The sequence below is a fragment of the Lathamus discolor genome, chromosome W (assembly GCF_037157495.1).
Source record: "Lathamus discolor isolate bLatDis1 chromosome W, bLatDis1.hap1, whole genome shotgun sequence".
In the NCBI taxonomy this organism is placed as follows: domain Eukaryota; kingdom Metazoa; phylum Chordata; class Aves; order Psittaciformes; family Psittacidae; genus Lathamus; species Lathamus discolor.
Genome location: NC_088908.1, coordinates 36,397,728 through 36,424,754, shown reverse-complemented (window position 1 = coordinate 36,424,754; position 27,027 = coordinate 36,397,728). Strand labels below are relative to the sequence as shown.

At 43.1% G+C, this 27,027-nt stretch overlaps 1 protein-coding gene and 1 long non-coding RNA gene across 4 annotated transcripts in view; one reads left to right on the top strand and one right to left on the bottom strand.

Annotated features, from left to right (window-relative positions):
• The window catches only part of LOC136004501 (uncharacterized), a 40,109-nt gene that overhangs the window by 10,508 nt on the left and 2,574 nt on the right, over positions 1 to 27,027 (top strand). For both annotated transcript variants that reach the window (XR_010608500.1, XR_010608499.1), the window contains one exon: positions 26,835 to 27,009. This is a non-coding gene — a long non-coding RNA (uncharacterized LOC136004501). The remainder of the gene's footprint in view (positions 1 to 26,834; positions 27,010 to 27,027) is intronic.
• LOC136004499 (CKLF-like MARVEL transmembrane domain-containing protein 4) overlaps positions 1 to 27,027 on the bottom strand; it is a 76,673-nt gene that overhangs the window by 48,498 nt on the left and 1,148 nt on the right. The gene's annotated exons all lie outside the window — the stretch shown is intronic.

Below are 27,027 nucleotides of genomic sequence, written 5' to 3'. Positions count from 1 at the left end.
ATAATACCCAGCCTGACCTGAGCAGTGATCTAGCCCTTCCGGATAAGTCTCAGTTTACATCCTGGGTATGACATGCTGTGGTATGGAATACCTCTTTGGCTAGTTTGGGTCAGGTGTCCTGTCTCTGCTTCCTCCCGGCTTCCCCTCCTCCCTGGCAGATCATGAGACTCACAAAGTCCTTGGTCAGAGAAAACATTTGAGCAGTAATTAAAAACATCGGTGTTATCAGTGCTGTTCCCAGGCCAAAAGACAAAAACACAGCACTGCACCAGCTACTAAGGAGAAAAATGACTGCTACTGCTGAACCCAGGACACATAATCAATGAGAGCTGCTGTTCCTATATAGATTTAAGTGGCAAAACTGAAACAGATCTGGAGGAAATTTGGAAACAAACTCAAAAATTTCATGAAATGGCCATGGATGACACCTCCTGGGGTTTTGAAAAAAATATTGAAAAAGTTAACTTCATGGTTACCTAATCTCTCCTGCTTGAGGCAAGTGGTTGCAGGAATATTAATATTAATTGTTTCAATATTGATTACTTGTGGTATGATACAATGATCCTTCTGGTGTTGTAAACGATCGATGGTAAATTATGAAGATTGGAAAAGGAATAAAATCAACCATCATGTAGAAACAGGAAAATATTTCAAAAAGACTCTAAACGGTAATGGAAGTATATAAACTTGCACAAGAATTTGCAAAAGGACAGAAAAGGGGGGGATTTGAGACAAGGAGGCACAAAATTAAATACAAACCTTTGTAAATAAGTAGAATCAGTTCTAAATAACGTTAAGTTTGATGGCTTTGTAACAGTAGCAATGGAAAATAACTGAGGTACATGTTTCACAGAAGAAAAAAATAGAGTGCAGCTAGAGAACATAATGAGAATCCTTGTATAAGATAAACCATTGTAGCTGGCATAGTTTTAGGTCCTTATGACCTTAGTACAAAAATAAGTGTAAGAAAAACAGGATAGAAAACCAGGACGTGTAGATAAAGAGTATCTGAAACTAGCAGATGTCCAGGATGGGCTGCAGCTAAACTAACTGATAAGTAGAAGGACAGGATGATTATGTCTGCAGTGTTACTGAACCAATTAACTTTCTAGAACTTTCTAGCAAGACTTTCTAGAAGAACTTTCTAGAAGATTGATGTAATACATAAGTAGCCTCATGAATATGCATGCATGTACATAAGGAATATGTATGCTTAGTGACTATATAAGGATGGCTTGTTTAGCAATTCGGAGAGACACGCTAGGAGGAGCTATCTCTCGTGTCTCCCGGCGCCACAATAAAGAATACCTGCTTGTCAACTTAAACTTTGTTGGCGAGTTCCTGAAGATTTCTCCGAATCATCACAGAACAGATTGGGACACCTGAGCACTTGCTGGTGGGGGACAGGAAAAGGAGAACATTCCCATGAATATGATTTATTTGTAACACTCTTGTACTTCAAGAAAGATTTCAACTGCATTACTGTTTCTTTTGCAATAAAAATATACTTCACCCTTCTCAGAGATCACCCATCCTGCCATTGCTACAGATAATCCCTTCCTGTTAACTGCCCATTATTTGTCTCACAATGAATGCTATGACAAAAAATGAAATCCGAATTAACCACCACACCAGAAAAAGCTATCCTCCCACGAAAACTTCCCTTTTCGCAAAATATAAAAAACTCAGTCTTTTATAAAAAATATTCTCTTTGAAGCATCAGGGTAATCTTGTCCTCCTACACATTTATGAACTTGCCAGAAGCATCCATCCAATTAACTACAAGTAATGTGAATCTTCCATAAAAGCACACTAATGCTGCTTTCACTGGCTATTCCACTCTGAGATGAATCTAAGTTTGTTTCTAATAAATAAAGCAAACTACTCTGAACATATGAAAGTGAAATACGTTATAGAATCAAACCCATGACTGACTCAACTTAAAAACGTCATGTAAACACTGCAATATGAGCCAAAGCAGCTTGCCAAAGGCCATGGTTCATCCAGTAATGAATTAATACAATTCTGCCACTGAAAATACCACTTGATTGACATGGCCATTAAGTAGACTGATGAGCATGCCTCCAAGAGTGTCCCACTGCAAACTGCAGACAGACCAGAAGTTAGTCTTGGTCCCAGCTACCTCAGCTTATTTTCTGAGGGACTTCAGTGCAGGTTTAGCACTAACCATTTTCTTCCTGTTCTCTCAGAGAGCTCTGTAACTATAACAAAAACATTTTTCTAACCTATATTTATCTCCATTGCCTGTCTTCCATCCATCATTGCCTACTGATTCAGCTAATCTACATGCAGCTCACAGTTTAATGAGGCTCAAAGACCTAAAAAGTCACTTCTCCACAGCTTCCTATTCTCTTCCCTCTGCCACACTACACAAACAAGATAAAAACTGGTGCCTTGCCTTACCATGCTGACTGTCCATGCTCTCTTGGGAAGAGAGAAGAAGGACAAAGATACTCCAACCCTCCCAGGAAGGCTCCATGCTTCATCCAGACACCACTTGAGGGTGCAGATACTCTCACTGCTCCAGGTGACTGAGGCACAAAGCAGCAGCAGAGAAAACTCTCACTCCCCAGCTGCTAAAGCTCTGCTCTTGCTTTGTAACAGAAGTCACCAGTGCTACCTCAGAAAACCAGGAGACTGGATCTATCTAGGCCTGCGTCTGACTGCCACGACTGCATTACAGGACACTGTATGGGAGCACAAGTTCCGGCCAACAAAACACACACTGCCATTTGTCCAGCACAGGAGGTGACCCTTGCATCTAAGTCACACCTCATAATTTAGAGTGATGAGTTTTGACAAATATTTCCACAAGCAGAAGTTTCAATGCTTGTATACTGTAGAAAAATAATATATTGAACATGGGAGGAGATCTCTTACATGAATTACTGCTCTCTCCCACAAACAACACAGCCACAGCTTTCTCAGGCACAGTAAATAAAACAACTTTCCTCTGTTGGATGAAGCAAACCTTTTCATTTGTCTTTCTCTGAACTGAGTACTTTGGAGAGTTTGCTATTCCACCCTAATTCTTCCAATGACCAAAGATCTGTATAGCTCTCTTTTATTACTATCTTTAACAGTTGCTTTTGGTTTCCCTTCTACTTCCACTCTTCTTTAAATAAGTGCAGTGGATTTTGCACTGATACGCAACTGTCATGATGGAAACATCTGCTTATCCTACTGGATGCTCAGGTCCATTTAGAGACATCCTAGGCTGCCTGCAATACCACCTTTTTCTTAAAAAAGAGATGCAAGATTCTGGCCAACAAAACAGGATCAACAAGAATGAGCTTCAGGGTAAGCCAAGAAAAGGTCTGGGTCTGCCCAGACTTGCAACACAATGTGTGCAATACAGCTCTAACTCTGTGACAGGCAGTTTGCTCTGTAAATGGAGCAAACCTGCCCTTCATCCCTCATCTCCCACCACATGACGCAAAGGCAGGAGACAAAGAAAAACCAACACCTCCAAGTAGAGGATTAAGCATGAGATATATTTCCCAATAATGATTTTCTTTTTGTGCTTTTTGTCTTGAATAAACTGACAAACTGTTATCCACTTTTACTGTTTGGGACTTTTAGGACTGCTAAGGTAACTCATATACAGTGCGAGGCTACTGGACCTCTATTAAACAGCACTGAACCCCAACTGAAGGCTCCATTCAGAGTAAAGCAGCCCCTCACTGGAAGGGGATGAAGCAACCACAGTTTAGGAACATTTAATTCCTGAAAGAGAGCCTCTATACTGGGATCCAATGTCCTTTAATTTAGCCGCATTAGCCTCCTACCATTATAGTATTCATCTCAACTTTCCTGTAAATTCCCCTGGAGAAGGGCCCTTAATGAAGAAATCATCTGCCTTAGGGCTATATAAATGGCTTATATTTACATCACTTTCTTGGCAACACTGGCAGGTCAGACATAAAACACTATTTCCCAAAATTAAAATGTGCTATGACAGGCACAATGCTGAAAGAGAGTTTTTAGGAGGTTGCTAATGGTGTATTTCTTCTGTCAGAACATGTTGTGCTTTATTTTTGAAGAAAAACAATCAAACAACTTTGCACTACAACAGTTCTGCAATGAAAACAAAGTTTATCTAAAATGTTACCACAAAAAGCCTTATTGTGTGGTTAAGTGACATAATAACACATGATTAAAAAAAAAAAAAAAGTCAGCATTTTTTCTGCCTGAGAAATACCCACAGAATTTCAGTAAGAATGTCACATTACCGAGACATTTTTACATTCACACTGTTTAAATTAATGGTACAGCAGAATACATATGCACAAAATAGAGAAGAATAAATTGCTTTTACACCACTGAAGACATTAAACCTTCTTGAATTAAAATCTAGATTTATTGTTCTTATTTATTTGTACCAGCAGTCCCAATTTAATGTATGAAACCAAGTGGGCCTCATTCTTGCAAAACGCATGCATTTCCCACATCTAAAACAGCTGGCACAGGTACAAATATTTGGAACTATAAGGCTTAAACACAGTTCTGCTTCTCCAGCAGGAAACCATCTTTTACCCTACAAAGAAGAATGATTTTCTGCCTGTTCCTAGTCTGCATCCTTAAGACCAAAAGAAATGTTATTAACTCTGGTAATTGAACTGCAAGGAGCCTTAAATCACAAATGAGTACTAAACTTTTCTTATAAAATAGAAAATTTAGGAAAAGGACACTCACCAGAGAGGGCAGATTAAGAAGCACCAGTGATTCAGCACCCTGGATAAACTGAATTGTGCTATAATGGCACAAAATACAACACTGAACAAATCCAGAGAAATTCAACCTGACCTCCAAATCCAGATCTGATTAGATTTTGGTGCTGACAACAGAAATATCAGCAGAATTTTGAAATTTCAGATCTTCAGTGTACCTCCAGGTTTTTACATGTAGATGCAACCCTCAAATTAGGATATAACATGGCAAGACTTCAATGAATTAAATACTGTGAAATTTTTATTAAATCAGCTGATCGTTTGCCACCTCCAGCTGCTTTCTATAATCCTTGAAAGATTCAGCTACTGCTGACTTCCCTTTCTCAACTTTTTTTTTTGTTTACGTAGCTAACAAAAAGCAGACTAGGGACAACATAGGCCCCCTGAGAAAGCTCTCGGGAAAACTGGCTACACAGGATTTGGAGAAGGCTGAGGTTCTGAATGACTTCTTCGCCTCGGTCTTCACTGGCAATGGCTCTGACCACACCACCCAAGTCTTAGAAGTTAGACGCAGGGACTGTAAGAATGAAGACCTTGGGCCCACTGTAGAAGAGGATCTGGTTTGAGACCATCTTAAAAATCTGAACACGCACAAATCCATGGGACCTGATGAAATCCATCTGCGGGTCCTGAAGGAGCTGGCAAATGAAGTCGCTAAGCCACTGGCCATCATATTTGAAAAATCATGGCAGTCAGGTGAAGTTCCCGACGACTGGAAAAAGGGAAATATAACCCCGTTTTCAAGAAGGGTTAAAGGGAAGACCCAGGCAATTACAGACCAGTCAGTCTCACCTCTGTGCCTGGCAAAATCTTGGAGCACATTCTCCTGGAAGGCATGCTAAGGCACAAGAAAAACAACAAGGTGCTTGGTGACAGCCAGCATGGCTTCACTAAGAGGAATTCCTGCCTGACCAATTTGGTGGCCTTCTATGATGGGGCTACAGAACTGATGGACAAGGGTAGAGCAGTTGATGTCATCTACCTGGACTTGTGCAAAGCGTTTGACACTGTCCCACACGACATCCTTGTCTCTAAATTGGAGAGATATCAATTTGATGGATGGACCACTCGGTGGATAAAGAACTGGCTGGATGGCCGCACACAAAGAGTTGTGGTCAATGGCTCGATGTCCGGCTGGAGACCGGTAACGAGTGGTGTCCCTCAGGGATCGGTGTTGGGACCGGCCTTGTTTAACATCTTCGTTGAAGACATGGACAGTGGGATTAAGTGCGCCCTCAGCAAGTTTGCCGATGACACCAAGCTGTGTGGTCCGGTTGATATGCTGGAGGGAAAGGATGCCATCCAGAGGGACCTTGACACGCTTGTGAGGTGGGCTGATGCCAACCTCATGAAGTTCAACCATGACAAGTGCAAGGTCCTACACCTGGGTTGGAGCAATCCCAGGCACAGCTACAGACTGGGCAAAGAAGAGATTCAGAGCAGCCCTGCAGAGAAGGACTTGGGGGTGCTGGTCCATGAGAAAATGAACATGAGCTGGCAGTGTGCGCTCGCAGCCCAGAAAGCCAACCGTATCCTGGGCTGCATCAAAAGGAGCGTGACCAGCAGGTCAAAGGAGGTGATTCTGCCCCTCTACTCTGCTCTTGTGAGACCTCACCTGGAGTATTGTGTGCAGTTCTGGTGTCCTCAACATAAAAAGGACATGGAACTGCTGGAACAAGTCCAGAGGAGGGCCACAAGGATAATCAGGGGACTAGAGCACCTCCCGTTTGAAGACAGGCTGAGGAAGTTGGGGCTGTTCAGCCTGTAGAAGAGAAGGCTGCGTGGGGACCTAATAGCAGCCTTCCAGTACCTGAAGGGGGCCTATAGGGATGCTGGGGAGGGACTCTTTTTCAGGGACTGTAGTGACAGGACAAGGGGCAATGGGTTAAAACTTAAACAGGGGAAGTTTAGATTGGATATAAGGAGGAAATTCTTTCCTGTTAGGGTGGTGAGGCACTGGAATAGGTTGCCCAGGGAGGCTGTGAGTGCTCCATCCCTGGCAGTGTTCAAGGCCAGGTTGGACAAAGCCTTGGGTGGGATGGTTTAGTGTGAGGTGTCCCTGCCCATGGCAGGGGGTTGGAACTGGATGATCTTGAGGCCCTTTCCAACCCTAAGTATTCTATGATTCTATTTCAGTTCAGAATGTATGAAAGTACAGAAAATTATTAATACGGGAATGCTTGTAGCTGATTTAGAAAATAATTCCACAAAAAGATGACAGAACTGTTATGAGCAGTGCTGTATCACTGGTAAATTCATAGCATTTGAAAATAACAATCTTTAGTTTAAATGAAAGCTACAGCAGAATATCACCATATGCAACTCCAGATCTAAGCACAGGACATGTTTCTACATACCAGGCACATAGATGCTGTGCTTTTAAGTTATGCTGTAATGAAGGGAACTATCAGGCAAGTTCAGCTCATTTGCAAACTAAACACGTCATGAACTTACATACAAGGTAAAGAAAATGTAAAGTGTCTTGAACAAGATATTATTCAAGCATCAACACCTGAATATCAAGTTACATATTAAAAAAAGTTTAACTGCAGACAATGCTAAAGACACTTGTTTGGGTAAAAATGCATCATATTTTTCCACAAGCTAAGGCATTAAACACCAGAGCCTTAATTACAATTAAATACAATAGTCAGAAATGTGATATTGAAGAGTTATAGTTCCCAGTTTAAGCAGCACACAGCAAGATGAAAACATTGTTACTCTGCTTACATGAAACCACATTTCAGGCATCGTGCTATTCCAGTACCATACTGCAGAGGGAATAATTCCACCCTGAACATGTACTATATAAAACAACCCTTGACACCAGTCACAGTAAAGACTGCATTACTTGATTCCTGCCATTGCATACTGTGTGCAGGCTTCTAAGCTTGAATGAGTGCTGCACCAGTTCTAGAACCTTGTTGCCCACCTTTCCTCTGCTCATGGTTGTATGTTCTTACACCCAGCTTACATCAGGTTAGTGTTATCTAGCTTTTGGTTTCCTCCTCCCATATTCTGAAGAGCTAATGGCATAAGTTCCACAGAAACCCAAACATTACCTCAATGGTTTTGAAACAACTGACTATACAAACCATCTGAGTGGGGTTTTTTAACCAGAGTGTACTTTTTTTTAATCCAGCTCTAATTTAGAAGTAGCGAGTACTACTACAGAGTAACGCCAGGTGACCCACTATTAAGATATCTATTCATTGTGTGTCTAGCCCTCTTCATATACAAAATTTCAGTACAAAAAGATTCATTGAGGTCTCGAAGTAAGGCAGGTATTTCTGAAATGCAATTTTGAGCACAGGATAACTCTCCTGGGTTCAGCTGTAACAGGTATTTTTCTCCTTCTTAGTAGATGGTGCAGTGCTGCATTTTCAACTTTAATCTGAGAACAATGCTGATAACACACCAATGTTTTTAGTTGTTGCTACGTAATGCTAACTCTGATAAAGGACTTCTCAGTCTCTCATGCTCTGCCAGTGAAGAGGGGCACAAGAAGCCAGGAGGAAGCAGAGACAGGAGACCTGACCCAAAGTAGCCAAGGGGGTATTCCATACAACAGCACATCATGCCCAGTATACAAACTGGGGGGAATCACCTGGAAGACTCAGATCACTGCTCGGGTCAGGCAGGGTATCAGTCAGCAGGTGGTATGCAACTGTATTCTCTCCCCTTGTTATTTCCCTTATCGTTATTATTAAGGGTGGTAGTAGGAGTAGTTTTGTATTATACCTTAGTTACTGGACTGTTCTTATCTCAACCCATGGGATTTACATTCTTTCAATTCTCCTCTCTGTCCCTATGGGAGCGGGGGGGGGGGGGTGGGGGGGTGGGTGAGGGAGAAGTGGGGGAGTGTGAGCAGGTGGCTGCATCATTCTGAGTTACTAGCTGAGCTTAAACCACAACAGCATTTATCAGCTTTGAGGCTTGGGCTAAGGTTCCCATTTTGCTGTTGCACTTTATAGTAATGACTTGTAATACAGTAGAACCATTGATCATGAAACAGATCTGGTATGCGTTGTCACCATGGTCATCACCTCTATACTCTGGGAGGAATGTAATGGGAATTTTTAACAATTACACATCTTGGTTTTTTCCTTCCCTTGGGCGGTCGAGCCATGAAGGAGACATCTTCTCACAAGCTCTGCTCCCCCACAAGGCTATTTATAGTACATTCTGGGAATGTTAAAGAACTTGAATATCCTTCCAGTGCCTGTCAAAGCATCCTGCTCCTTTTGCTGGGAACCAGCATGTTGCTGAATATGCTCTTTGTGTTTTGCCTACAGCCATAACACCCTGAGCATGCCCAATCTTGTCCAGTCTTGGAAGCTAAGCAGGGTCTGGCTCAGGTCTTGTCTATGACTATTTAAGAATACTACCAAGAGATCTTCCCTGAGGCTGGACAGTCATGAGTGGCAGGGTGTAGGGGATAGTATGGGCAAGCTCCTAGGCCAGTGGGCCCTTTCAGGGTGTTGTGGTTTAAGTCCAGTCAGTAATTCAGAACCACGTAGTCACTCGCTCACTCCCCCCCTTTCCTCCCCCTCTCCAGTGATTTGGAACTTCACTACTGAACAAAAACGAAATCCAGAAAAAATAGCAGAACACTTAGACAAGGTGTGCTGTTATCCTGGCAATAACAAAGAGGGACAAATCAACTTAATGTGCTGGGGTTTGGCCTAAACCAAAAGAACCCTTTTCTGTCAGGAGCAGGGAAAAGATGTCTCTGGATCTGATGGAAAAGCAGCAGGCAATGCAGCTACCAAAACCCTAAGCACAGAAGCTACCCCCCAACCCCAGCAATGAGCAAAGCAGCTACTCAAACACCAACAGCAACAGAATGCAGCTACTCAACCCACAAGGACAGCAGCTACCCAAATCCAATGACAAGCACAGCAGCTACACAAACCCCAACAACAGACACTGCAGCCAGTCCAACCCCAGCAGCAGGCACTGCAGCAGAACTAAAGGAACAATCCATACCAGTATCAGTTGCCCCTACAAGCAAGAGTGTCCTGGGTTCAGCAGTAGCAGTCATTTTTCTCCTTCTTAATAGCTGGTGCGGTACAGTGTTTCTGACTCTCAGCCTGGGAACAATGCAGATAACACCGATGTTTTTAGTTGCTGCTCAATAATGTTTACTCTGACCAAGGACTTTCCGAGTTTCATGCTCTGCCAGGGAGAAGGGGAAGCCAGGAGGAAGCAGAGACAGGACACCTGAGCCAATCTAGCCAAAGGGGTATTCCATACCACAGCACATCATGCCCAGTATATAAACTGGGGGGAGTTACCCAGAAGGGATAGATCACTGCTCGGGCCAGGCTGGGTATCAGGCGGCGGGTGGTGAGCGGTTGTATTCTCTTACCTTGTTATTTCGCTTATAATTATTATTATCGGTGGTAGCAGTAGTGGTTTGTGTTATACCTTAGTTACTGGACTGTTCTTATCTCAACCCCTGGGAGTTACATTCTTTCAATTCTCCTCCCCATCCCTCTGGGAGTGGGGGGAGGAAGGGGGTGGGGGGAGTGAGAGAGCGGCTGTATGGTTCTGAGTTACCAGCTGGGCTTAAATCATGACAGTTCTTTTTGGCTCCCAACGTGGAGCACAAAGGGTTGAGATGACGACAGATCTGACCAGAGTGTGTCTAATCGTATTTGTGATAAGCATTCATTGTTTCGGATTAATAGTCAGTCTTCACAATGCTGATTTATTGGTTGTCAAAGTTGTTGCTCCTGATCTCGGAGTTTCAGCATGTTGTACCTTACTTACAGCTGGTATTTGCTGGTTTAGTGTTTATCAGCTGGGGGCCTTGGGCTAAAGTTCTTGTTTCGCTGTACTTTATCGTAATGACTTGCAATACAATAGAATCATTGATCATGAAACTGATCTGGCTTGCATTCTCAGCATGGTGATAACCTCTATACTTTGGGAGGTATATAATAGAAGTGCTTAGAAATTACACATCTTTTTTCCCCTCCTTGGGTGGACAACCTATAAAGGAGACATTCCCTTACCTTGCCAGCTCCCCCACCAGACTATTTACAGCATCATTTGAGAGTTCTGAAGGTTTTGAATGGCCTTTGAGTACCCTTGAGACCTGCCTGCTGATTGTGATGGGGATCACCATGTTGGCGCCCATACAGAGTGTGTTTTACCCACAACCATTTTGTCTGATCTTGAAAGTTAAGCAGAGTAGGGTTTGGGCCTTGTCTAGGGTTAGATGATGATATAGGAGGACCAAGAGATTTTCCCCAAGGCTGGACAGTCATGAGTGGCAGGGTGTGTGGGATAGTATGGGCAAGTATCTAGGCCAGTGGGCCCCTCCAGTGCTTTGGAACTTCACCAGTGAACAAGTGCAAAATCCAGAAAAATTAGTAAGGCATTTAAATGAGGTGTGTTGTCATCCTGGTCATACCAGAGAGGGACAAATCATGGCAACGTGCTGGGGCTTGGCCTATGCTTACAGAGCCCTGTTCAACACTATCCAGCACCTTCAAAGAGAAAAAAATGTCTCTGGATCTGACAGCAAAGCAACCAATAATGCAGCTACTCTAACTCCAAATACAGCAGCTACACCAACTCCAAATACAGCAGCTACACCAACCCTAGTGACAAATACAGCAGCTACACCAACCCTAGTGACAAGTACAGCAGCTACTCAAACTCCAAATGCAACAGATAATGCAGCTACTCCAAGTCCAAGTACAGCAGCTACACCAGACCCAGCAGCTACTCAAACTCCAACCGCAACAGACAGTGCAGCTACTCCAGCTCCAAGCACAGAAGCTACACCAGCCACAGGGACAAGTACAGCAGCTACCCAAACCCCGACAACAGATACACCAGCCACTCCAACCACAGTGATAATCACTGCAGCTAAACCAGAGGACCAATTCCTGCCAATATCGGTTGCCGCTGTATGCAAGTGGAAAAGCAAAAAGGAGGCAAGAAAGATGAAGGAAGATGAAGAAACAAAGTACTCACCACCCGGGACGGCATCTGACCAGGAGTTATTAGTACGTGAATCAGAGGAAGAAGAGGAAGAAGAGGTGAGTCTTGACCCCAGACCTCAACCGAGCTACGGAATATACAAAAAGATTTTACCTGTCAACCAGGGGAGCACATGGGGGAAACAGGGGAACAACCTGGTTGCTCCAGTACTGGGACAATGGGGCCAACAGTCACAAACTAGAAGGTAGGGAAGCCAAACAGCTGGGATCACTTGCTAGGCAAGGGGGAATTGACAAAGCACTTGCAAAAGAGAAACAGTCCTTCGGCCTTTGGAGGAGGCTCTTAGCAGCTGTGAAAGAAAAGTTTCCATACAAGGATGATGTTATAGAGTCGTTCAGCCAAGTGGACTACTCTAGAGAAAGGAATTCAGTCTCTGAGGGAATCAGCCATTGTAGAGATGATCTATCGCAAGCAGGATGCCAGGAAAGGACCCATAGATCTAGATGAAGTCAAATGACCACGACCCATATGGCAGAAATTTACACGGAATGCACTGTCATCATATGCCCACTCATTGGCAGCAATAACCTGGAAGGACATAGTACCACCAGCAGTGGATGAAATGATTCATTAACTCTGAGAGCTTGAAGATAATCTCAGCCCTTGTCCTGGGTTTACCAGGAGCCATTTTGCTCCTTCTTAGTAACTGGTGCAAGCTCTGTGTTTTGACTTCCAGCCTGGGCAGAGAGCTGATAACACCGATTGTTTTTAATTGTTGTTAAGTGATGTTTATTCTGGCCAAGGACTTTGTGAGTCTCATGCTCTGCTGGGGACGAGGGGAGGCCGGGAGGAAGCAGAGACAGGACACCTGACCCAAACTAGGCAAAGAGGTATTCCATACCACAGCACGTCATGCCCAGGGGAGGTAACTGGGAGTTACCCGGAAGGGCACGGTCTCTCTTCGGGGGGGGGGGGGGGGGTGTCGAACTCGTTTGGCGGTGGTATCGTATTCTCTTGTTATTTTCTCTTATCAATATTATCATTGGTGGTAGCAGTAGTGATTTGTGTTATACCTTAGTTACTGGGCTGTTCTTATCTCAACCCGTGGGAGTTACATTCTCTTGATTCTCCTCCCCATCCCTCCGGGAGCGGGGAGGTTCGGGTGAGTGGACGAGCTGTGTGGATCGGTTTAAACCACGACACCCCTTCCATCATTTCAGGTGTGGAAAAACTGTCTCAGGAGTTCAAACAATTGAGAGATGATGTATCTCACCTATCCAGTTCCTCATGTGTACCAAGCCACATCTCAGCTATTAACAAAAGGTGTCCTAATGCTCGAGAGAGCTGATATAGGAGGTATATGCCACAGGCCACCCTATGGTTTTACCTGTGGGATCACAGAGAAGACATGACGAAGTGGGATGGAAAATCTACCTCAGCTCTGGAGGAACAGTTGTGTGAATTGAAGAGGAGAACAAAGGTCAAGGATGACCATCCCATGAAAGCTGCAGCTTCAGTCTCTGGTGATGGAGTGGAAGAGCTGATTTTACTCCAGCTCCTGTGATAAAGACCTATGTGTCAACAAGACCTAAGTGACCAATGTGATGACTATTAGAGGGGCCCTGCCTCCAGCCAGGTGGAGGTAGGGGACAATCGGATTTACTGGACTGTGTGGATTAGACGGCCTGGCACATCGGTCCCACAAAAGTATAAGGTTCTAGTAGATACTGGTGCACAGTGTACCCTGAGGCCATCAAGATGTCAAGGGGTGGAAACCATTTATATGTCTGGAGTGACAGGAGGATCCCAAGAGTTGACTGTACTGGAGGCTGAAATCAGCCTGACTGGGAAGAAATGGCAAAAGCAACCCACTTTGACTGGTCCAGAGGCTCCATGCATCCTTGGCATAGACTACCTCAGGAGAGGGTACTTCAAAACTCAAAAGGGTACCAATGGGCTTTTGGTATTGCTGCTTTGGAGACAGAGGAAATTGAGCAGCTGTCCACCATGCCTGGTCTCTCAGATGATCCTTCTGTTGTTGGGTTGCTGAAGGTCGAAGAACAAAAAGTGCCAATCGTGACCACAACAGTGAACTAGCGGCAATATCACACCAACCAAGGCTCCCTGATTCTCATCCATAAGCTGATCCATAGACTGGAGAGCCAAGGAGTGATCAGTAGGACCTGCTTATCCTTTAATACCCCCATATGGCCTCCCCTGTTATTTCCCTTATCATTATTATTATTGGTGGTAGCAGCAGTGGTTTATGTTATACCTTAGTTTCCGGACTGTTCTTATCTCAACCCGTGGGAGTTACATTCTTTCGATTCTCCTCCCCATCCCTCCAGGAGCAGGAGGAGGAAGGGGCAGGGGGGGAGGGAGTGAGAGAACGGCTGCATGGTTCTGAGTTACCGGCTGGGTTTAAACCACAACAAAGAGGAAAAACAAATGAAAGGCATGAGAAAGAGCTCATCCAGTGAAGGAAGATGAAGACTCAGTGCACGAACTAGAGGGCGTGAAATGAAGGGGGGAAATTAGTACAGGAATAAGGAAGAGATAACTTCTCCATCCTTTGAAATTCCAAGCCTTTGAACAAATTTAACAAGAGAGTTCATGCAGTAGCCCTTAGAACAGTCCGAACCATACAAGATGTGAAAAATGTGCTTTACACCACAGCCGGGGAGAATGATCCTACCTGGAGCCTCTGGCAGGAAGCTCCAAGGAAGACTCGAGGTCGATCCCTCATCTTTTGAATTTGGGGATACAGAGGATCTGAGGCCAGCTATACTCCCACTGAAAAAGAGATACTGGCAGCCCATGAAGGGGTTTGAGCTGCTTCAGAAGTGAATGGCACTGAAGCAAAGCTCCTCCTGGCACCCCAGTTGCCCGTGCTGAGCTAGATGTTCAATGGCAGGGTCTCCTCTACACATCCTGCAGTTGCACAAATGGAAACAGAGTAACTGGCAATACAGAGGTACACCCATCTGGGCTGCTGCACTGTGACATATTGCTGCCCAGGTGCAGAACCTGGTGGTGAAGGTATGGCACATAGATGCTCATGTACCCAAGAGTCAGGCTACTGAGGAACACCAGAACAACCAACAGGTGGATAAAGCTGCTAAGATTGAAGTGGCTCAGATGAATTTAGATTTACAACATAAAGTGAATTATTTTTAGCCCAGTGAGCCCATGACACCTCAGGCCATCAAGGCAGAGATGCAACATACAGATGGGCTCATGATTGAGGGGTAGACTTAACAATGGACACTATTGCCCAGGTTATTCATGAATGTGAAACATGTGCTGCAATTAAGCAAACCAAGTAGTTAAAGCCTCTCTGGTATGGAGGACGATGGCTGAAGTACAAATACGGGGAGGCATGGCAGATTGACTATATCACACTCCCACTGACCCGCCAAGGCAAGCACCATGTGCTTACCATGGTGGAAGCAACCACCGGATGCCTGGAAGCATACGCTGTGAAATGCCCAGAACATTATTGTGGGCCTTGAGAAACAAGTCAGAGACTTATAGACACTTGAACCAAAGAGCATGACATCGAGTGGATATATCACATCCCCTATCATGCACCAGACTGGGAAAACTGAACCATACAATGGTCTGTTAAAATAGGTGGTGGGACTTTCAAACACTGGGATACACATTTACCAAAAGCCACTTGGTTGGTCAACACTAGGGGATCTGCCAACAGGGCTGGCCCAGCCCAATCAGAACTTTTATGTACTGTAGAGGGGGATAAAGCTCCTGTGGTGCACATAAATAATCTGCCAGGGAAGACAGTCTGGGTTATTCCTGCCTCAGGTAAAGGCAAACCTACTGATGGGATTTCTTTCACTCAGGGACATGGATATACTTGGTAGATAGTAAGGGAAGATGGGGAAGTCCAATGTGTACCTCAAGGGGATTTAATTTCAGGGGGAAAATAGCTAATAAAGTCAGTTATATGCTGTTGCCTGCTATGAAACACTTTTATAGCCCATCAGCTAAATGCCCATCTCTGCCCCTCTGGGCTTTCAAAACTAGCTATGTGCTGTCATGATCATCACTAGAGAATAAAATCATGGGAAAAGCCAGCAGCAGCAACAGGAATCTTCCAGAACTGTCCTCAGGTCACCATCGACTGACCCCGACTTCCCTCCAGTCCTCACCCCAACATAGCAGGGGGTACCAGAAGATTCTTTAGCATCAATACCTCTTTCACAATGCAAGTTATGAATGCCCTGAAAGACTGTTACGACAGATAGAGCCCAACATGGACGCAATCAACTCAGCAAGCTTTATAGGGATGTTCCATGGACTGAGCCATGACATCTGTCTCTTTGTGTCTCTGTGTATATATGTGTATGTGCATATGTGTGTGTGTATATATATATCAAGAGACTAAAAGCAATGGCATATTGAAAAATGTGGGACCTGAGCATGACGCGTATGGTATGGAATAACAGGTGGATACTGTCCTGGGTTTCATCTGTAAGAGTTAGTTTTCTCCTTCTTAGTAGCTGGTGCAGTGCTCCGTTTTCGACTTCAGTCCGAGATCAGTGCTGATAGCGCACTTATGTTTTCAGTTGTTCCTAAGTAATACTTATCCCAATCAAGGACTTTTCCTTCTCTCATGCACTGCCAGTGAGGAGGGGCACAAGAAGCTGGGAGGAAGCAGAGACAGGACACCTGACCCAAACTAGCCAAAGGGGTATTCCATACCACCACACACCATGCCCAGTATCAAATTACTAGGGAGGCTCACCAAGCAAAGACCTTACCAGAAAGGTAACAAGAAAATAAAGTAGCTTTCCAAATATTAGAATTAGATTTCTTACCGTAGCATCTACAATTACTAGTGTATCTATTACTATTACACTGGCTCATAATGGGAAGAAATAAAGCATCCTTATTACAGAGATTATAGAAATTTCTTCTGAAAGCCGAATTTAAAACTATCCACTGTCTAAAAGAGACATTTGTAACAGAAATTTGGAGTTTACTGACAGTAGAACACAGCCCATGGCCATATGGTAGTTAAGCAACACCATGAAAGAGACCACCTTTCAGTTGGAAGACAACCAGCGTTGTCTAAAGAGTTCTTTATTTGCACACAGAAACAATAGAAAGCAAGGCTAAACAGAGTTCTCTCATCATTCTTCCCTCTATGGTAAATGCCAGTATAAAAATATCACCACACAGCAATGCAGATCTAAAGCCTTTAAAGGTTTACTGGACTTTAAAGGTTTACATGGTTTACTTAAAGAAGATATCTTAAGCATATTTGTGTATTACAAACTCAATCCTTTAAATATGATATCTTAACAGTCTTTTTCTAAGACCAAATAGCAAAGATCACCAGCCTCCACTGCCATAGAATCATAGAATAGTTAGGGTTGGAAAAGACCTTAAGATCATCTAGTTCCACTTAACATCTTCTGAACAAGCAGCTACAAATACCACAGAGAATCAAAGCTCAGTACACAACACACAGTCACAAAGATTACTTACATAAACTCACATTTACTGTTTGGAAATAATAAGAGAATAAGTATAGATGATACAGTTTATCACAGATTGATTATAAATTATCAATGCAATCTTAGGATGTAACAGGAGAGGTATCTCCAAGCACAGGCTTGAAAAATGACATTTCATACACACTGGTAAGACATGCTTGGAAGGTCACCTACTACTCGGGTTGTGCCTACCAGATGAGCTGCTGGATGCTCTCAAGATGAGAGAGCCCAAAACAATTTTGCCTTGTGCAAGAAGATGAAGGCTGGCTGAGTGCAGACAGCTGTTTCAAAGCGCATGAAGGAGTAAGAAGTTGTTATATAAAGTAGTAATGTTAACACAAGAACAAATAGCTATAAATTTGCTAGAATTAAGTTCATACCAGAAATGAGGAAGGTTTCCGTACCTCCTAAGTGCAGAACAAATGAACAAAAGCTAACTTTAAGTTGAAACTATCACTTCTGGGAAAAGCCATCAGGTACAGGGCTGCCTGTGACAACAAAGCTGCCTTAGGAAGATCACGTCTCCTGCGGTGCTCTGCTTCTCACCAAAACCACTGAATGCTTTACATCAGCATAACATGACCACCACATAATGACCTTACCAGGCAGAGAACATCAACCACTGACCTCTACTAGGTACAATCTAATTTTCTGTAGCTTAGTTAGCACCCCATTTACATAAAAACAAACTTTACAATAACTATAAATTAACTCACATTGCATTCAGTGTCCAACTGGTAACTTCTATGGTTTACAGAATGACAACTCTATGCAAAGCATCTGCCTCCCCACTCCAACAACCTATAAACAAAGCAGATGAGGAGTCACACTGCTGTGCAGCTGCACAGGGGTACTGCAGAGAGACCCAGGGAGAAAGGAGGGGGAAAATTAGACATGTTGTAAGATGTGACACATCAGACTGAGGTGGGAGGCTGGGAACTCCATCTAATGCTCTCCTCCTGAAGTGATCACAATGAGATGCTGACCTGAAGGCACAAGGCAGCTGTGATAATTCAATATGAGATTACTGAACACCTCATGATAGTTTTCAACCAGATTCTAATAGTTACCTTACTCCTTGGAACATAAATGTAATTACTCTAATTTCTTAATGAGAATTCTCAATAGTCTTATACCATAGTCCATAGACCAATAGTCTTATACCAATACACACCATGTAGGTGTGTATTACAGGCTTTTTGAATTTTGTTTTCTTCATTACAATAGATCCTGATAGCAAAGAATTTTACTGTAGTCTTGGCCTTAACCAATTTCTAAATTTGGAAACGAGTAATGACAGTAAGCCACAAAACTCTTCCCAACATTCAGCTACTCTCCACCAATGAAGATGGAACTTTTTATTCTGAAAAGTGTGAACTGTTATTCCCACCAGATTTCATTTAGCTCAAAATCTTGCCTCCACTAATGGTCAATAGCATATGCTATAGGGAAGATGACAAGAGCAAGCATGCAGTGATACTTCCCAGTACACTCATTAGCAACTTGTAGCTTGGAGACCTCCCAAGCATAAGTATTATCTTCTTTAAAAGGAATCTCTGATGGATTTTTGCAGCATTTGGAACAGACACATGAAGAAAAGAAAGTCTAGGACTGTTTGAACCACAGAGGCCATCACTAATCACCACAAATGCTACCCTCTTTTAAGCTAGCATGTGGTAAGGGTTTCCTGACACTTGCTACTTCCATCAAAACTCTTCGCTGATGTTACTGCTCCAGTGAAACCATTCCTAACTACCACCAATGTCACAAGAACTGACCAGGCACTATTTTTCACATCAGCTGTCCCAGCTGTTAGAGGTGATAGATGTTACTCTAAAATAAAGTGCCTGTGAAAACCTGTCAGGATCCCAGTGAGAACCAACGAGGCTCCCAACAGGATTCTGCCTGGTTTCCTCCCAACTCATCTGGTGGCATAATGAACCGCTCACCCAAAGCTATGATTCCCAAAGAAACAGAAAAGCAGAAAACAAGCAGTCACAACTCACTGTGGGAATTTCAGTGGGAAATACACATCTATACCCAACTCTAACAATAATAAGAACCTTGAAGGTGGAGAATTATAACAATCAAGGGAAAATAATAATGCATTTAGAAAAGCTGAATAAAGTGAGAGGAAAAAGAAAAGCAGACAATCTCATCTAAAGAGAAACTTTTTCCAGCACTGTGGTGGTACCTGCACCAGCCAGTCTCTTCGGGATGACAGCAATGAGCCCCTCCTGATTCCTCACATAGTAAACACCTTCCTTCAGCAAGGTCACTCAGAAAAAGGAGAGACTCTCCTTAAGAAATTCAAGGGAATGGGGGAAAGAAGTACTAAAATGAAAAAAATCATTTGAGGATGTCCATAGGAAAGTTTTCCAGGGATAGCCTATTATTGTACAATAATCTCCATGGGAAGCATTAAAGCCCCCGAAAGCACGAGAAACAAAATCATGCCAGAAAGTAATGAAAATAAACTCTAAAGAGCTTTTCTGCTGTGGTCTCCAAGGGCAGCTACCTAATCTCTCACATCTGCCCTAAGGCAAGGTACTGCTCCATCTAAGTACTAGGAAGTCAGCCGAGACAATTTCCACCTAGATTTCAAATTCCCCAGAGGAAAAGCATTTCTTTAGTTAGTACACAAGCATACTAGCTTTCAAGTTCAAACCCTCATTGGAAAAAAAAAAAAAAGGCACAACAGCAAACACGAGACCTCCACACTAATTTATGTCCTTCCCTCCCATGCTGCTTGCTTCCCACCTGCCTGACGACACTGTCAGGTGTCCCAGCCACCCCAGCAGCCCTGAACACTCCTTTCCTGATATGATCCAATGTAGGAGGAGTTTGAGCTTGGTCAGAGTATGCTGATTGACCTTAATTCTTTGGGGAACTAACTTTGAGCAAGACTCTGTAATCTCAGCTCTTTGGGGAACTAACCTTGAGCAAGAAAAGTGGAGCAAAGAAGTGGAACAAAGAGGACAAAAACGAGAAGTAGAAGAAGGAACTGAGAAGTGAGGAGAAGGTCGAAAGGAAGATGTTGAAAAGGCCAACCAATTAAAAGCTGGTATTGCGCACATAGACAGCAGCAACTAACCAATCACATTGTAGCTCTGAGCATGTGGACATAATCTAAAACATATATAATCTGTAATCTGAAGTAAAAGGGGTTTTGACTTGTAATCGGAGTCCGTGTCTTGAATCCCCTCAAATGGTGACCCTGACGTGATCGCGGAACAAAAGGCGCAACTCGCGGAAGAGGGCTGCATACTCTGGAGGGGACTGTCTCAGCTGAACGATCGTCTTGCCGGCCAGACTGAGCAGACCAGAAATCCCCAGGGGTAGCTTCACCTGCTTCAGAGAAAAATTCGGGTGAGCAGCCGAGAGACAGGAGGGAAAGAGAGAGGATGGGTTCGAATATCTCGAGCGAAGAAATGACGATAGTTAGGATGATGCAACAAATGTTAAAAAGAGACGAGGAGTAAAATATGAAAGAAACAATTTGGAACTATTGCTAGCATGGTTAAAAAGTAAAGACTCGCCCGCGGAAACACCACGTGTATTTGACTGTGAAATTTGGAAAAAAGCTGGTAATCTGATCTTTGACCATGCTACAAGGGGTGACTCAAATGCTGTATGTATACAATCGACGTGGCATTTGCTATATGAGACGCTAAAAGAGATGCGTCATGAAAAAACTGTGACAGAGGAAGTCAGTGGAGTATTAGTGACTGGAGACGCGAGTGAGGAATCCACGCACAGTGGAGAGTCAGCAAAACAGGAAATAGCAGTCCAGACAGACGAAAGAGAAGCAGAGTGGGAGGAAAGTGAGTCAGAAAGTTCAGATGAAGAGGGGACTGTGGTCTCACAAAAGATAATATCGTTGCCACATATGCGACCTGCGGTTTCACGTAAAAAGGGTTCAGGCAGAACGATGATGGCTGCAAGCTGTGGGGAGCAAAAAGAGGAAGATGAAGGGAATAAAATAAGAGAAAGGTGGAGAAAGGTGCATTTAGATGGAATCAAGGAAGGGGAAAAGTTGCAATTAACCCTTCACTTGGCATTTCTGGTGGTGATCCAGCCCAATCAGCCCGGGACCCATCAGGCCTTCAATTGGGAACTGGTAAAGGAGGTTCGAAAAGCTGTGATGCAAAATGGGCTACAATCATCATTTACCCAAAAATTATTGGAAAATGTCTTGGGTGGACAGCTTGTAACTCCATTTGATTGTCATCAATTAGCCGCACTGACATTAACACCAACCCAAAAGTTGTTGTGGAAGGACAGATGGGCGGAGCTTTGTGAGGTGCAGGCTCTAGAGAATTTAAATCGGCAACAAGGCAAACCCCTTGACCAGGGATCGGGAAACCGGAAGCGCAGCGCGGGGCAGGGCCGTGCCATGACACAAATGCCCCTGAATGTGGTGAGTGGACCCCCGTCGTTAAACAACAACCTTCAGGGTGCTTGGACCAACTCACCACAAAAACTTGCGAAAGTGCCGGAGTGGATGTAGTGACAACTGAAGAAGTCACATTAATAACATCTACTGTCCACACGGTGGCGCTTAATGCACATGGACCGTTAGGTCACGGCCTTAGTGCCCTGTTATTAATATTAATAAATAAATAAGAGTTAAAACCATTCTCCCTTCTAGCAGCACTTTAATTACTCCATATGCCAAAAATGTCGCAGTGTTTGTAATAATTCCTGTAACAATACTTTGAATAAAGACAAATCTACCACAAAATAAGAGCTCCACAATCACTTTTTCAGTTACATGTTTTGCCTTTTTTTTTTTTTTCCCTGTTTAAACCTGCCGTGGTTTAAACGTAGTCAGCCACACAGTTTCTACTCCCCCCCCCCCTCCCCCCGAGGGACTGGGAGAATTGAAAGAATGCAACTCCCACGGGTTGAGATAAGAACAGTCCAGTAACTAAGGTATACACAAAACCATTACTGCTACCACCAATAACAGTAATGATAAGAGAAATAACAAGGGAAAAGAATATGATACCACCTGCCGAAACGAGCCTGACTGAGAAGAGTGCCCTTCCGGGTAACTCCCATTTACCTCCCCAGGCATGATGTGTTGTGGTATGGAATACCTCTTTGGCTAGTTTGGCTCAGGCATCCTGTCTCTGCTTCCTCAAGGCTTCCCCTCTTCCCTGGCAGAGCATGAGACTCACAAAGTCCTATGGCCAGTCTAAACATTTGAGCAGTAACTAAAAACATTGGTGTTATCAGCTCTGTTCCCAAGCCAAAAGTCAAAAACACAGTGCTGCACCAGCTACTAAGAAGGAGAAAAAATGACTGCTACTGCTAAACCCGGGACACCTGTAATCCCAGTGTGAAATACAAACTCGCTCCTCTAAACAAGATAACAAGGTTTTATTGAGGGACAAAGTCAATAAAGCAAAAGCAACAGCACTGGGCGCATGACCATAGCCAGAGGCGCAAGTGATTAGTATTTGTTACAGGTTTATATACTTTCACTATTACATTAGTTACATACATATTCATAATTCCTGCATATAGGCAGGGAATATTATAACTAGCTCCAAGAACTTGTTATCATAAGTTTCCTCCTCTTGGCATCTGCGCACTGCTCTGCGGTGATTTTGGGCAGGGGTCTTGAGGATGAAGTAAGCAGTCTTCCTCTTGTGAGTAGGGGTCTTCAAGATGAAGTAAGCAGTCTTCCTCACAGTGTACTTTTCACCTTTGGCACAGTTGGATGCCACAGTAATCACACAACTAGCTGAAACCAGCTATAATTCTTTTGATACCTAACAAAGATTTAAAACAGTGTGACCTTCCTGCAAAAATTATTGCAGGATGGGCAGACAAGGAGTATCCCAAGCTAGCAGATGTTTGGGAGGCTCTGTCTCTAAACTAACTGATAAGTAGAAGGATGGTGTGAAATAACTCATTCATGTTTAGTGGGGCCACTAAATCCTGTTATCTCACCACAGACTTACAACACAAACATTGTTCTTTAAAACTAAAGATACTTTAGAAGACTAGTGTGAAACAATTAACTCATGTTTGATGGGGCCACTACCTTCCACAGACTTACAACATAAACATTATTCTCTTTCTACAACCTGTTAAGCTAAAAAGTACTTTAACTCTGTTTTCCAGGCTCTAGCTTTTCTTATATCAAGCCCCTCCTTTCTTTTACCTTTACAAATTCTTTTGCTCAAGAGTTCTGACCCTTTTTAACTTGTTGTCTAATCTTGTGTCTTTAGCAAGCTTTGTTTCTGTTGTAAACTCAGTTATATCCACATAACCACACCTATGATTTTCGAAAGCCAATACATTTATGTGCTCATCACACCAGTTCCTTTGAATTTGAATGGACATTTAGAAGGAGAGCCATTTAAGTCACAATGGTCCAATAATCATCCTTCACACACAGCACTAGGAACCAATTTGTGCTAAGTCCTTCAACTGAAGATTAAACAGCAATGTTTGTCTCCGGCTAATACTTTTGTTTGACAATCATAGCAGGGGGGTTGGAACTAGATGATCTTAAGGTCCTTTCCAACCCTAACTATTCTATGATTCTATTTTAAGACAAATCTTAATGCTAAATGAAGCACATGCCTTGTAATCTTTCCTGAATCATTCTTTTTACTAGAATATACTTAAAGACAAGTATTGGTTTAGATAAAAAGTCTTTTAAGTTTTCTTGTGTGCAATAAAGGGAGTTCCTCCTCCTTTTTAAGAGCTAGAGTTCTATACTATGGCTTTTGACACGTTTTAGTGCCTACAGTATTTTTGTAAAGGTATTATTAAACATGATAATGAAAATGATACTTGGCAAATAAGCAACTTAAGTACACTGCAGAATGTGTTCTTTTCCAGAATTGCTTGGTTTTCCATTGGTTTGCAAAACTGTCATGGTTTAAGCACAGCCAGCAACCCAAAACCACACAGCCCCTAGGCTCACTCCCCTCCCCCCCTTCCTCCCAGCACTCCCGGAGGGATGGGGAGGAGAACAGAAAAAATGTAACTCCCACGGGCTGAGATAAGAACAGTCCAGTAACTAAGATATAACACAAAACCACTACTGCTACTGTTATAAAAATTTCGTCTTAGCCATGATCTGATTCAATTATTTTATTACAATTGATTAATATCGAGAGGCAATAAGCAAGCAGCACTGGGTGCGCTGGAGAGTCTCCGCTCCACCTAGGACGCGCACCGGGGTCTTTGGGGTCCAATCTCTTATACTTCTTGGTCCTGGGTCTCAGCCAATCCCTTCTTCTTCTGTACCCAGATGCCAACATGGCCCCTTTTCATTGTTATTTTCTTGTTGCTGAGGTCTGCTTTTCGGTGAAGAAACTTCTTAGAAGAAGAAACTGAACTCCTTGGTAATGCATTAACAGCAAAACATCTGTCACAAGCTTAACCACAGCCCTAGTTCTATTTGTTCCATATCTTATACGTTTATCTGTCGAATACCCAAGTTTCACAATATCCTGCAACAGGATGTGTCTCTCAGTCACCCAACCATGCAAACATTTAGGTAATTGAACAAAGGGATTATCCCTTTGTTTCTTCTTCTCTTTCATCATTGCATTGATATGAACAAACATCATAGTCATGATCATTCTTATACATCTCACACAAGGTACAATGATCACAAGGAGTTCCAAATTGTTGACACAAATCCTTCCACACTACCACCAATACACTACTGTGTATATTCCACACTACCACCAATAATAATAAGGGAAATAACAAGGGAAGAGAACACAACCACTCACTACCCGCTGACCGATACCCAACCTGAGCAGCGATCTGGGCCTTATGGGTAACTGCCCCCAGTTTATATACTGGGCATGATGTGCTGTGGTATGGAATACCCCTTTGGTTGGTTTGGCTCAGGCATCCTGTCTCTGCTTCCTCCCGGCTTCCCCTCCTCCCTGGCAGAGCATGAGACTGTTATCAGCGTTGTTCCCAGGCTGAAAATCAAAACCACAGCGCTGCACCAGCTACTAAGAAGGAGAAAAATGACTGCTACTGCTGAACCCAGGACAAAAATTCAGTAGCCTCTTCTATCAGTCACTGCCATGAATTAGAGCTTCTTTCAAATACAACCGTGCAGAAACTAAATGTGTCAGGATGGTACATAGGCTTCCACGCAGTACTAGCAAGTTTAATTCTTGTTAGCTTCTGACCCACTGGATTCATACGCTCCATAGGAACCACACACAACAGCTCAGATCCCTCTTTTTAATAAGGCACAACACATTACTCAGTTCCCCTGAGCATACTAATCTGCATGTAGATATCTTCCTGTCAATGTCTTGGAAGTATCAACATCTTTGTTCAACAGACAAGAAAACTCCCGTACCTGTAAGCCCAGCACAGTGTGGGTTTCCCTCCATCTTTCTTTACAAGACTTAAAAACTTAAGAGGTGTACTCTACACTTCTTTGGAACTTGTTCCAAACAAATCACAGTTTAAAAAAAGAATTCACTCATCATCAGTAATAGCTCATTTTAATTATAAGCTTTTAGTGTGACTTGCCACAGTTATTAGTGTACTACAGAAAGGATCAGCAGTAGGAACAGAAACAAAAAACCTGAGGGCAGATTATTTCAGCACATTAGGCAGCACTACCCCTATCACATGGAAAGTTTTTAACAGTTCTAAGACAGGTAGATGTTGCACAGTGATGACATTATTTGGCTTCAATCCTGAAAACACATAACACAAATACAGCTATTCCCTCTTGTTAGACTACTCAGGTAACACAGACCACAGATTCTATTCTATGCTGAGGAGATAAGAAGGAAACTATCCTGGGTTCAGCACATTCTTTCGATTCTCCTCTCCATCCCTCCAGGAGCTGGGTAGGAAGAAGGGGGAGGAGTGAGCAAGCGGCTGTGTGGTTCTGACAGAAATTATGACACTGACAGAAATAAATGACATTTCCAAACCCTGGATTTTACTGGGTATTCATAAAAAATTACCACATATTCATTACCACAGCCCTCTATAAACTTGTGTCACTGCTGAACCTAAGACACTTTGAATATATTTTACATGAAACCTGTATGTGCAAGCTTTGTCTTATACTAACCAGTAGGGTTTTAAATGTTGAAATTAAACATATGAAATATTAAAAAGTTTCTGTCCTCAAAGAACTCACCCATTTTAAGGGAAAACAATTTGTAGTACCCTATAAGAAACTACTTAATTTATTTCAAACTTACTGCTATTTTCATGAAACAGCTATTTTAAAATATCCTGAAAAATGCATATTTTTTTTTTTTATAAAAATATTAGTATCAGTGACTTTGAAAGTGGATCGGATGAGGACAAACATCATCACCACCAGAAAAAAAAAAAAAGAGACAAAAAAAAAAACACACCAAAATAAGAAAACCCTTAGGTGTTACTACACACGTCTAGCAGCTGTGGTGCTCTAAGACTTGCAGACTCCAAACTCAACAGTTTAGCTGTTCAAAGCATATGAACAAATACAGCTCACACTTTATTTCAGAATAAAAAAAAACAAAAAAACAAAAAAACAGGCTTAAGATTGTTTTGTGTGGTTGGTTGGTTTTTTTCCCAGGGTTTCTTTTCTTTTTCTGTGCAGTTCAACAGGTTCAAGTCCTCTTACAGCAAGCACACCAACTAACGCTGTGCAGGCCAGTAGAGCCCAGGGGTGACCCGTCAGGGAGCTCCCCCGAGTGGGAGCAGCCGGAACCCCGTACACACCAAGCACCGGGGCACCTCCAGCCACAGACGCGCTGCCCGCCAACGCCTCTACAGTACGTTCATCGACAGAA